The 13,534-nt window shown below is 33.8% G+C and overlaps 1 protein-coding gene across 7 annotated transcripts in view; it reads left to right on the top strand.

Moving 5' to 3' along the window:
• The first annotated feature begins 4,058 nt into the window (after positions 1-4,058).
• Cadps (calcium-dependent secretion activator 1) overlaps positions 4,059-13,534 on the top strand; it is a 204,531-nt gene continuing 195,055 nt past the window's right edge. For all 7 annotated transcript variants that reach the window (XM_072546787.1, XM_072546786.1, XM_072546789.1 and 4 more), the window contains exon 1: positions 4,059-4,197. The gene's annotated coding sequence lies outside the window, so the exon portion shown is untranslated. The remainder of the gene's footprint in view (positions 4,198-13,534) is intronic.

The raw sequence follows: 13,534 nt of genomic DNA, 5'->3' as shown, positions 1-13,534 counted from the left end.
TCGAACTCTTTATTGATTTGTTGCCGCTTTTTCTGTTTGTGTTTTTGTTTTTCCTCTCGTCTCTTTACTCGATATTCTTCAACATTGCTCCTAGTCCTTCTGTTGATCATTTTCAGATACGCGTCGTTTTTTTCTTTCGTTACTCGTTGGCATTCCTCATCAAACCAGTTGTTTCGCTGTCCCTTGGGTACTTCACCCAGCACTTCCTCTGCGGTCTCTTTGAGCGTGGTTTTCATAAACTCCCAATTTGTGTTAAGTTCAGTGGGATATACCTCACTTCTGGGATGTTCTGATATTTTACGATCTAAGCATATTTGGAAGTTTCTTTCGACTTCAGTACACTTTAATTTATCAACATTATATTTGATTATTTTTGGTTTAGTTTTATCGTTCCTGGCGTTTGATATACGTGCTCTGATACTGTATCAAAAATCTTTTTTACATCAAAGAATATGGTTAAACATTATTGATTGCATTAATGCTTCGTGAATTTCTGATTCCAATGATATTTAGTTATCTAATGTTGATCTATATTTCCTAAATCCACTTTGTTAGCGTATAATAAGATGTTTATGTTCAATATAACGTATAAGTCGATTGGCCTGATTGGTTGACCTTTCTAGCAACTTATACATTGCATTCGTGAGAGGGATTGGTCTATAGAATTCTGCTTTAAATATTGGAACTATAATTGATGAGGGCCATATTTGTGATAAAACCTTATTTATACATATAAAATTAAAAAGTTGCAAAAATAGTTCTTGTCTTACTAGTGATAGCTTCTTAAAAAAAAAGCATAGGTGTGTTATCTGGTCCTGGACTAGTATTTCTAATTTAGTTAGGAGTTAAGAGTGTCAATAAATTTGGTAAAGCTTGTAGGATTATTTATTGGCGAAGTGTCTTACTTACTTAAGACTTATATTGAACAGCTTTTATCACTGGAAGCAGCACAATATTGATTTGCCATTATTTCAGATATGTTGCGTCTGGACGTAAATGTCTGGTTATTTTTTATTGAGTACTCTATAGAGTTATCTATTAAAAATTTTGTTTGTGCAAATCCTTCAGAACTAAGTATTAACTTAGTTCTGAAGGTTCTGAAGTTCTTAACTTATGCAACTAAGTTGCATTGCTTTTCTTGGCCACGTGATGCGAAACGAAGAAAAATATCGAATTCTTCAACTCGTTATGCAGGGTAAAGTATTTGGCAGAAGAGAACCGGGACGCCGTCGTATCTCGTGGTTAAAAAATCTCCGACAATGGTTTGGGATGACCTCAGCGAAGCTGTTTCGCAGAGCAGTCAACAAAACCATGACAGCCTTGATGATCGCCAACATCCGGACCGGATAAGGCACTGAAGAAGAAGAAGATTGCTTTCTCTACACATCGTATGAAAGACCTGTATTTGCAAATTTGATTAATTTTTTAATTTTGTTCTTCGTCTCAGGTGAGATACAACTTATCTCTGCCACTTAGTTGTGAGACATTTATAGCACAAAGTTTGTACCAAAGTCTACCATCCTTTGACTTCACTACACTTCACCAAGAAGTCCTTAAAGCTAGCAACTTTCTTAAGGGGGATCACTACTGCATAGATATTCATTAGAGCCGTTTTGTAAATTCTACCACGACATTCTTTTGGGGAGCAAGTTGCATCTACACTCTTTTTTGTAATATTCCGTCGAATTTCTAACTCTGATTGAGGTCATTGTGACCTATTTATGACAGAGATAGAAAATGCGGCTGGGGTTACCTCTGGTCCTTTCCTCTATATTTTTATTGGTGGATTCGCTCTCTAAGTCCTCGTGTGGGCCTTTTTTTGCCTTGTGTATATTTTATTCTTACGAGTCGGGATGAAATGCTGTTAGGGCATGATGGTTTTATTGTGATGCAGTTGTTTTATGATTTGATGATTAAGCATGGTGTAGATGTCCATATGTTTATGTTTCCTTTGTATTTGGATATGTATGCGGGTGTGTTTATGTGTGAGCGTGTGTCATGTTAAATCAATAAATCTACAATTAATGGTATAGCTGCGCAGTCAGGTATATAATGCAATATTCTCTGACTGTAGTTTAAGAAACTCCCAGAAGTATAATATCATGGAATTTACCATAAAAAGGAATTTAGAGGGATTATGGACTCCAAACCTGAGTATAGTGTAAACCTAAATATGGTGAGTGACGTAAGGTCAATACCCAGAGGTATTAGCGGGAATACAAAGTGTATCAATACTTATACACTTCAGCCCGAATGGATATAAAGTTTTTTTATTATTTTTTTTTACTACACACTCGTAACCGAAAGATTACTGGTATAAGTAATGCCCCACTTGTTGGTCAACAACTATGGGTGGAAGAATCGACACTTGGTAGTGCACTTCATTTCCTAGGAGCTGAGAAATTGAGCGAAGACGGAAGAGCGAAATTAGTCAACGACATTAAGATGTGGAAAGCCACAGAATAACTAACACATTAAAGATCCGTAGAGATATCCCCAGGACACCACAATGGCTGAAAATCCAAAAGAAACGGCACGGCGTTCAGTACCGAGCACCCCTTCAGTGGGAAGAGGCTACTAAGAATCCCTAGGTCAGCCAATAATGTCTCAAAAGTGCAAAGGGTCGGTACGTAAAACATTCGAAGTATGTACCAAGCAAGCAAAGCAGCAAATATTCAAGAAACGACACTCCTGGACATAGATATTTTAGAATGCAGTGAAGTTCGATGGCCAAATTCTGGAGTAACAATTATAGATGAACACAATAACTATTATTCGGGAGATAAGACAACAAGAAACAGAAACGATCATAGTAAAAAGGGAAATAGCTAAAGCAGTGACAGAAATTACGCCCATATCAGAGATGTCCAGCAAGACAGGCATAGTTATAGACATCGAAGGACAGATTTTGATTACAATATAATATAAATTAAGAAGATGGAAAGAATACATGCAAGCACTGTTCGAAGATATCTCAAGTTGGAAGTTTCCATGGTATGATAACCTTACTAATGTCAATAGATTGTTTCCTCATATTTCCGAGCTTCCTTGTTAGTGTGTTGAATGTTTTTTTGTGTCCCGATGTCGTGGGTAGCTCTTCCTTACTCCGCTGGCTTTTTGTGATTAAGACGCGATTATTAGTATAAAGTGTAGAATGTAGTATTTCCTCTCTTACTACACCAACAAACCCCTTTATCCAGTTTTTTAAAATTTCATGCTTGTATACCTACAGTAAATTAAAAATTTGAAAGAACCATAAATCATTTTTTGAATAAACCATGTCTTAGATAATAATAATCCGCCAATAATACTCACTAAAAATACTTAAATTGATTATGTATAATATGCTTTGATTATTTTCAATCAATAAATTTTCAAGTTTATTCATAGAATATTCTATTTTTGTCTATATATATATATATATATATATATATATATATATATATATATATATATATATATAGTGGTTTTCCATTTATTGATCTAACAAAAGAAGTCAGGGACCTATTTTCCATATTCTCTTACTAAATATTAAAATAAAAACTTGCACGATGTCCCAACAATAAGAGATAAAAACAATAAATGCAGCACAGTATTGATGACAGTAGGCGGGAAATTCAAATATTTTATATCATAAGGAACTATTTTTTGAAAAATATTGGTGCAGTTTACGAATATTGCCGAACAAAGTGCGTTTATCACCTATTGGTTCACTCCAGTTGAAAGAACATGCCATAATGTGTTACGTAATGGAAAGATATTTTAATGATCAGACTCTCGTCGAACAAATATATTATAAATTTCCCTGATAATTTAGCTTGAGATTTTTCGTTTATATAAAAAGTTTTTTTTATAATTTAAATCTAAATGGTTGTATAAGAATGCGCCAATATGAAATGTGTTAATGAATAACGATCTCCTGCATGTACCAACATGCGCTAACTAGTGCGCAGACGTCACGGCGCATGTGAAACGAGGAAATCTGCTAGGAGCTTTTCGAGGAAAATCAATAAATCCAAACACGTTTTCAATTTACTCTTTTTCCAGCAGTAGTTGAAGATTTTCCGTCGCGAAATCACCTCCCTTTATAGGGAGTGAAACCATATACACGTGGCTACTGTGATATTTTACGAATGATTGTGTGATTTAGAATGGGATAGCATCCGAAATTTTTCCTTTATTTTCAATATTACTAAGGTTAGTAACACTGTTGGTTCAATCTGTAACTTACATTCACATCAAAAGTTTATGATAGTTTTAACAAAGTCAAGGATTACGGAGATTTTGAAAATATCTTAAATTTCATGTTAACAAATAATAATATTGCGAAATGCTAAATAGAAATACAAAGTAAAAGCACTAAAAATCATTTCACTAGATTGCAACAACTTTACAGTTCTCTAGGGCACTGTCAAATTTCTTGGGAGACGATAAGTGTAGTATCAATGGGTTTTATCGTCTACAAACGAAAGAATAGAATTGATTAAACATACTATACTTTATATGTTAATGTGCTCTACATATTAGCGATGCTATAAAAGGAAATTTTTCACAAAAGGAAACCTCTGTTGAAGGTTTATTTCCATAAAGCAATTTAGTTTAGCTAGCACTAAACACATATAGAAATGAAATGAAAAATAATATAAATTATTATACAAAAAGTTTACTTATTAGATGTAATCCTTGATTAACATCACCAGCAAATGGTTTTGTTTTAAGATCCAATGACCCAATTTTGCTTTCGAGAGAATATATATATATCAAGAGAGTATAATATCAATTATTTCCTGCGGATGTGGTTAACTCAATGAGTAATTTATAAAACAATGTGAAGAGGGTATTATTAATAGTTATTTTAAGGGTATAAACACATTATGTTTAAACTTAATTGAGCTAAAAATTTGTCCCTTTTACATAATCAAAACGAATTAGAATCAAGGTCATATGTTCTGCAATAGCTTCAACAAACAATAGTTCCTTTTCTGTACTTCATTGGAAATTATGTATGAGTCATTGATTAAAGCACACACGCTATTTATACCATTTATCGTTTTTTTATATATGCTTCTTACTATGATTGTTTTTGAGTTATAGTTCAGAAAGTTTTATGTTTAATGTGGTTGTTCTAAAAATATCAGTTCAACTTTGTCACAATTTTAATTGCTATCATTGCTGGTATTTTATTGGTAAATAGTTTTCTTTTATCGTATTTCTTCATTGCACAATTAGCTTTATTAGACATGGTTCGATACTTTCTTTTCTTCTTAGTGATTCGACCTATTTAGTCTATGTTTTACATCTTTTCAAAGTGTCCCTTGGTAATTGAATCTAAAGAGGTAAGTGGTAAGTAAAAAATGTATTGAACTATTTACTTATATTATGAAAATAGATCTCTCAATCGGATCCATTTATCCTTGTCTTCCGTTTGTATTTTCCACATTAAACCTGCAGGGTTCTTCTTGACCTGTTTTGAAGTCTCAAACTTTTTAAACTATATTGTTTCCAGTGTTCAATTTTTTGGTCTATCTTCATGTTTTTTTGTTAAGTCCTATCTCCACTTTATTTTTAGAACATGTTCAATGTCGTATGTTGTTTGGTGTTGATCATTTTGCATTTGATAAGTCCCTAGCATCTGTCTTTTAATTGCTCTTCGAGTTTTTGCAATTTTCTGAAAAGTTGTTCCTGGTATATGTTCATCTCTGGGTCTCGTATATTAGAACAGGTACGACAAATGTATTCAACTCTTTTTTTTTTCAACAAAAAAAGTTGAATTTACAGTACAAATCCATAGGAGCTGTCTAAACCTTTTAAAACAAATAAAGGGCTGCGCCAGGGAGACCCTCTCTTCTGTGTACTGTCCAATCTGATTCTGGAACAAGTAATACGTATGTCACAAATTACAACCACCGTACCGGTTCACTATATAACAAATCAGTGCAAATCTTTGCCTATCCTGATGATATCATTACTGTTGGTAGAACGAAAAAACGCTGTACTAGAGGCGCATGTAGCACTAAAAAAATCAAATACAAATCAGATACAAAAATGGGCTTAATAATAAACACCAACAAAAGGAAGTACATGAAAATAAGCACGCAACCACAAATCCTACGACCACTTGTTATAGAAAACAACGTCATCGAAGCTGTGAAAGAATTTGTATACCTGAGAGCGCTCGTTAATACTGAAAATAATACTATCGCAGAAGGGCTCAACCTTCTTCTTAAATCCTCAATTATATCGAGAAATACATAGAAATCTGACATATGGTTCAGAGACCTGGACTCTAACAAAATGTAATGAAAACATGTAAGGATGTTTCGAAAGAAATGTACTAAGGCGAACGTATGCAGCGATTAATGACAATGGAGTGTAGAGAAGACAAACTATATATAAGACAAATCATCAAAAGCGTTAACAAAAGAATGGGATACAAAATGGGAAACAAAGAAATAAAAATACTCTGTTACGCAGACGACGCAATATTGATAGTTCAAAATGAAGATAGTCTGCAAAGACTGGTCCACAGATTTAATATAAAAGCAAAAGAATTTAATATGACAATCTCTTCTCAGAAATCTAAAATAATAGTAGTCAGCAAAGAACCAACCAGATGTAAAATAGAAATTGATGGCATCAGTATTGAACAAGTAATGGAAATAAAATACCTGGGAATTACACTGTCCAGCTATGGAGACCTGGACAAAGTGAGAGATCAAGTACAAAAAGCAAATAGACAGGCAGGATGCCTTAATAACACTATATGATGAAACAGACTCATTAACACTGAGATGAAGTCAAGAATTTGTAAAGCCAATAATGACCAATAATGACATATGCCTCAGAAATAAGACCGGACACAGCCACAACGCAAAGGCTACTAAAAACGACAGAGATGAGAGTACTGAGAAAAATTACAGGAAATACGCTGAGAGTTCGAAAGAGAAGTGAAGACATTAGAAGAAAATGCAACGTACAGTGTATAAATGAATGGACAAAAAAAAAGAAAAAAAGAATGGGATAACCACATACGCAGAATGGAGAAGACTCGTGTCGTCAAAATAGCAAGAGATAAGTCACCAATCGGCAAAAGAAGTATCGGACGATCGCGCAAAAGATGGAGTGACAACCTCCCATAGAGGTATTAATCCGCCAATGAATAAGCAGAATTGCTTATAAAAAGTAAGAAGAAAAGGAGCCATAGATCGTAAAATATATTAAGATAGGACATCTGTGGTAGGTATGGCATATAATACGGATGGACCAAAATGACTCAGCTAGAAAAACGCTCCTTGATATACCCATTGGTCTGACAAGAAGAGGAAGACACAGAACAAGGTTCCTTAATAACATTGATGAAGACCTGAGACATAAGGGAATACGAGCTTGGCGCAGGAAGGTGACGGATAGGGACGACTGGAGAGAAATACCTGAGTAGGCTAGGACCCATGCAGGGTTATAAAGACAGAATGATGATGATGACGACAAATATATTTATTCTTAATTTCTTTTTCTACTTATGTTGGGCATTATGCCTGTTCCTATATAATCTTAAGGCTATATTTGTGACGTTGAGTTTTCCTGTGAGTCTGGTGGGTGTCTGGTGATCTCTTGCTGTTCAAACTAGGCTCTCACTATCAATTTGTATCATATGCTGGTTCCATTTCCGTCTTCTTTGTCTTTCCGAACGTATAATACCTTGTATTTTACAGAGATTTCTTATTTGGAATTCGGTCTCTTAATATTTTCCCAGCAATTGATATGACGCTTTCATTTCTAACCTTCGAAGTATTCTTTTTTATTTCTACTCTTCCTGGTCTCTTTTCTATCGCATATATCATTATTGGCCTTACACGTGATTTATATATTGTCGACATACTGCGAAAACTGACCATGTCAAAAATTACTGTTTTCGAGAAATTAAAGTTTAACTTGAGTTTTTTATATAATCGAATATTAGCTTTCTATGATTGCACTTTTGAAATCTTGTGTATTAAAAACTTAAGTTAAAAAATTATTTTTGGTCACTTTTTGTTGTCAAAAAAATTAGAAATTTGATTTGGTCAATAGGTCACTTATTAGAAAGTGATATTTATTAACTATGATCAGTACACAAAAAATTAAAAATCAGTTTGTTTGTCGTCGCTTTCAGAAGAGGATGGTTCCGGTATGAGAACTTTGTTTTTTGTCTACTGGAATCGATTTATACTACTCATGGAACTCTGGAGAACTTAGTTTCTACACAATTGAAGGAGGCTATTTTTATTTTTCTCTGGTATAGACAAAAGCTCTTTGTATAACATTGAAATGTTCTTAAGAATAACAGCTGGTCTGCTCTTGCCACATACTCTAAGAGTGTTATAATAAGAATCACTATAATTGTACCTATAAAGAATACAGCAAGGTTTACTCTTCTCATAATACACTACTTTTAATTTTAACCATGATACTTTGTTTCAATTTTCATCTTTGATTCTGTTTTTTAAGAACTCGTGTGCTAAGGATTTAAGATCGAAAAAGTCTGAATACCGTAATTCTTCAACTCTGTAGGCACTGCTCTTTTTGTTGCGTCTTGTAGAACGAGCTAATTTGAAGATATTCAACAGATTGTTCATGGTAAAAATGGCAACATTTTTCTTGGTAGACTCAATGGCACTGTACATTGAGTTTACCTCCATGTACGAATGTCTTTTCTCCATAAAATTATGCTGCAAAATCTCAATTTGGGTAAGTGTTAAAAGATATAAAAATAATGCGGCAATAATGATTGCGGTTTTGGTCGCTGTAGGTGTCAGAATATAAATTGATCTCGGTGATGCCTTTTGACAGAGTTTTTATCCGCTTGATCAATGCTATTCCAATTTCGGAGCTGCCATTTTGACCATTAATCTTTCCATGCATAACAGTGTGCATTATTTGGAGCTACCGCTTCATATATTGTAAAGTTGTAAGCACCAAATTTAAGAGAATAATACATTTGTGACACATCTGAGGATGGTATTTGCAATATACTTTGTAAATCCAACGAAGCCCTTAAAAATGTTTGTTCTTCAGCTGCTCGAAGTTTGTTTGTTTTAATTAAAAAATGACATATTATAAGTGGCTTCAGTAACATGAGCTCCATCTCAACATTTGCCCTGTTCCATATAAAGCTCAAACATTTTGGTGATGGACAAATTGGGATCCAAATATAACCTATTTGAACTTTTCCGACAATAGTGTGATTCCATAGTCGGAAAGCTCTCAATGTGATCCTTAACTTTCTGTAAGTTTATTTGGAGTTTTATTGTAAGCAGCCTGCCTTCCCCTTTTATCCTTCATATTAAATAACCCATTTTCATTTTTGCCTTTTAAAGCATGATCCACTGGACCATCCACTGGAGTTTTTAAGAAAAAAATTTTGCATACTTTAATAATTTCTGCACTTTTCTTAAAATGGTATTTGCGGCTAGATGCGTTTCTAGTACCTGTGCCGGTACGAATTCTATGAATTTTTGACAAGTAACTTATAACACATGATAAAATAAAGTCTTTTTGGCGTAAGTAATCGGGTTTCCAATAATTTGAAGAAATAGAAATTCCGTCTTCTTCAGTAAATTTCGAAGTGCTCTTAAACTTGCAATGTTTACAATTTACAACTTTTGGACTTTTTCCTGGTTTTATTTTGTTTTTGCTGTTGTACGATATGCACAAACTTCTTTTCTCCTTAGTTACGTTTCTTTTCCAGTTTTCTGGTTCTGATTTTCTCCGAAACATATTCATCGCGCCTCTCTAAACCTAATTCACTAGTAGCTTTCGGTTTACTATACTGTTCATAATTACCTTTATGGAGATTACTTGTAAAAAGTATTTCGTTATCGGTAAATGCAGTGAAGTTTTCTGAAGATTGAAACTTTACAGCTGCTGTGCCTAAAATACAATGTAAAACTAAAAAATCTAGAGGTTTTAATTTAAATACACGTTTATTATCAAAATCCTACTTAAACGTGTAGCCCTATAGAAATAAATGAGCACTAAAATAGGTAAAGAGTAATACGGAAAAATAATCTAACCTCAATTTCTCAAAAAAGACAATAATTACTTAATTTTAATATTTTACTTACTTTCAGCAGTCACATTCTCTTCAGTACTATAAACGCATAAGGACACTAAATATTTTCCTCTGCTGGACATCATTTTTTTAATATATTACTGCTTTAATTTGTAAACAGTTCTGAACAATAAACTAATAGCACACAATAGCACACAATGGACAAGTGCAATCTACTGACAGCCAACAGTGACTAAGTTGACATAGTCAGTTTTAAATGTAACCAAAATTTTCTTATGTACATAGTCATTGTAGGTGAGGTTTGTTTGACAGTGGTATTACATTTAAAGGACGATCAATCATTCTGATAGAACTAACAACTTCTCTTAGTGATTACACAACACTAACAACTTAGTCAAGTTAACGCAAAACTGACAAAATTTGACTTGGTCAGTTTTTGCAGTATGCCGACGATGTACGTACTTTTCCATCTAATGTCGTATCGTTTTTCTTTCAGATGACATCCCTTTTTCTTTTTAGCCTTCTGTCGTCCATTTTTGGACATATGCCTCTCCCAACTCCTTCCAATGATCTCTATCCTAAGTAACATACTTCCAATTTGTTCCAGCTACTCTTTTTCTGTCTTTTACCTATCTCGTCTAACATTGTAAGATCTCCAATATTGTATTGTGGTGTTCCAACGTTGGTCTTTTTGTCTAGTATTGTGACCTACGAAGCTTCATTTGAGTTTGGCAATTTTTATTTTGATATCCTCAACTTTTGTTTTTGATCTTATCCAGTCGTTCCTCTTTGTATCTGAGAGTTGTATACCTAATATTGCTGTTTCCATTGCCCTTTCCATTGTGGCTAGTTTATTTTTTATTTGCTTTGTTTAGGGTTAGGTTTGACATCCATATGTCATGGTAGGAAGAATGCACTGCTTGAACACTTTGCTCTTCAAGTATTGAGGTATTTTGCGGTTCTTAAGTATCCAACAGAACCTGCCAATGTCCTAGGTCGATATATTCATGGACTTGTTCTATCTCACTGCCGTTTATAAGTTATACGTCGGGGGTCGTTTGTGCCGTCATTGTTTTAGTTTTTGTCATATTCATTTTTAGGCCTACGTATTGGGAGCTGTCTGCGAGTTCCTTCATCATAATTTGTAGTTCATCGAATGTGGTCGCTATAATCACGACGTCGTCAGTGAATCTGAGGTGGTTTACTTGTTGCCATTAACTTTGAAGCCATACGTTGACCAATTTGTAGTTTTGTAGACTTCTTCTGGGGCTAGATTATAATAACTTGTTCTAGGCCCACATCTGAATACTATCAAACACCTTTTCATAGTCTACAAAGGCAAGAAATACGGGTAATTGGTACTCTTTTGGCTTTATCCATTTTGTAAGTCAACCGATTGTTAATAACTCTCATAAACAGTTTGTATACTTGACTGAGCAACGATTATATCTATAGATCTATAATTCTTTAGGTTATATGACATCCCTTAGACATAGTGATACATAAGCTGCTGTATTTGCTTGTTTTCCTATTTTCTCTTTAAGGTTTTTGTAGCTGGCTATTTGTACTCCTAGATATTCGAATATCGAGGAATGTATTCGATTATTTTGTCATTAATTACTGTTTTGCTACAAAGTTGGGGTTCGCTTGCCTCCAGTGAAGATTTCGTCTTATCTTATTATTGATGTTGTTCCTTGTATCTTTGTATTGTTGGTAGGTGTTATTTGTGTTATTACTACAGTATTCTACATAAATATGCTTTCCTTTTCTCTTTTTTTACAACATAAAAAATTCATTAATATACCAACGACAAACATGAAGTCAATTATAGATTATGTTATAACAAAACAAGAAACACCCATACAAGTAGATGCCGTTAAGAGTATTAATAGGATCGGAGTGTGGAGGATACAGTTAAAAACCTAAGACAGAAAAACAAACAGAAAAGAAGCGAGTAGAATAGATTTAATAGAAGAAAAATCTTGGATCGAACATTACTTATAATTTCTGACTGAAACAAGACCGCAATTCACGAACACTAATACAACATATGAAGTGGAATACGATGAAGTCAAAGCTGCAATACGAACTCTAAAAAATCGAAGAGCATAAAGACCACAAGGTATACCGAACGAATGACTAAAACACAGCCCACTGGTATTACCCAGTGATATATATACTCTGAGATAAAAAGAATTGTTCAAACTACAGGGAGCTAAGTGTCATAAATTTACTCTCAAGACTCTATGGAAAAATAACAAAAAATAAAATTGAAAAATAGGTGAAAGATGGAGAAGAACAAAATGGCTTTACTGCTCGCAGATCCTATAGGGACAGCATATTTTCTCTAAAGAAGGTTATTGAAAAAATATTAGCCCACAATTTTTTAGTTTTTATAGATCTGACAAAGACATACGATAGTGTACTAATTTTAATGCTCTGGGTAGCAATGGAAAAACAAGGAATAAACAACAGGACACCAGCTTTACAAAAATATGACGGAAAACATTCTGGAAACAAATTAACTAGAGAACTTCCTATTAGTAAGGGTCTAAAGCAAGCTTGCAGCATAACACCTACACTCTTCAAAATATATCTGAATGGAGTGAAAACGCTCTCAGTGTGGAGAAGAAAGTGCTGCAATATGGCATATCAATCGAAGACGAGAGATTGTACACAATACACTTCGCTGACGACCAAGAAATTCTAGCTGAAGACGAGAGTGATATAGACTGTATGTTTAGAAATCTGGAAGAGGAGTACACCATGTGTAACCTGAAAATGGCGAAACGTCGAGAACTAATCTCATAAGACAACGGCTTAACAGCCCGAACAAACAGTTTAACAATTTTTGACATCAATAAACAGAAATATCATAATAAGAACAATTGAAAGTGCACAGTATCTTTGTAATACCGTTATAATACTGAAGGAAGCGTAAGATGATAACTTCAATACCGTTGAGATTTCTTAAAAATGTCTGAAAAAATTCAATTTAAAAGACATTTCTCGTTAGAAACTATTTTTAGCGATTTCTACTAACCTATGTTCATTGTTGGCCAAATTTGTAAAAAGAAATAATATAATAATAAATAAATAATATAATTGAACATATTCTATTTTTTCCTCTATTTTGTGACATCATTAGTTCTACACTTAATAGTATATCATTGAAAAACCTAATATTTTTAGTTAAACCATATTTCATTATTTTCCACGGACTTAAAAAAAATATTCCACTGTCAGAGTAAATGATTTGTGTGATATTGTATCCTTGACTTTCTCCACTACTAATTCTAATTGATTGTGTAGGTACATCTCGGTCTAGCTGAATTTTCAAAGTAGCCTTCGTTATATTTTATGGATTGACATCCTACATCTTGAATTTATGCGGTAATTTACTGCAACTCCATCGACCCACCATTATTGAAGGCTCTTTCGTAAACAATGAATGCTAAGTGTAGTGGGAGGTTGTATTCATTG

The sequence above is a fragment of the Diabrotica undecimpunctata genome, chromosome 10 (genome assembly GCF_040954645.1).
Source record: "Diabrotica undecimpunctata isolate CICGRU chromosome 10, icDiaUnde3, whole genome shotgun sequence".
NCBI lineage: Eukaryota > Metazoa > Arthropoda > Insecta > Coleoptera > Chrysomelidae > Diabrotica > Diabrotica undecimpunctata.
This window is presented reverse-complemented; position numbering and strand designations above follow the sequence as displayed.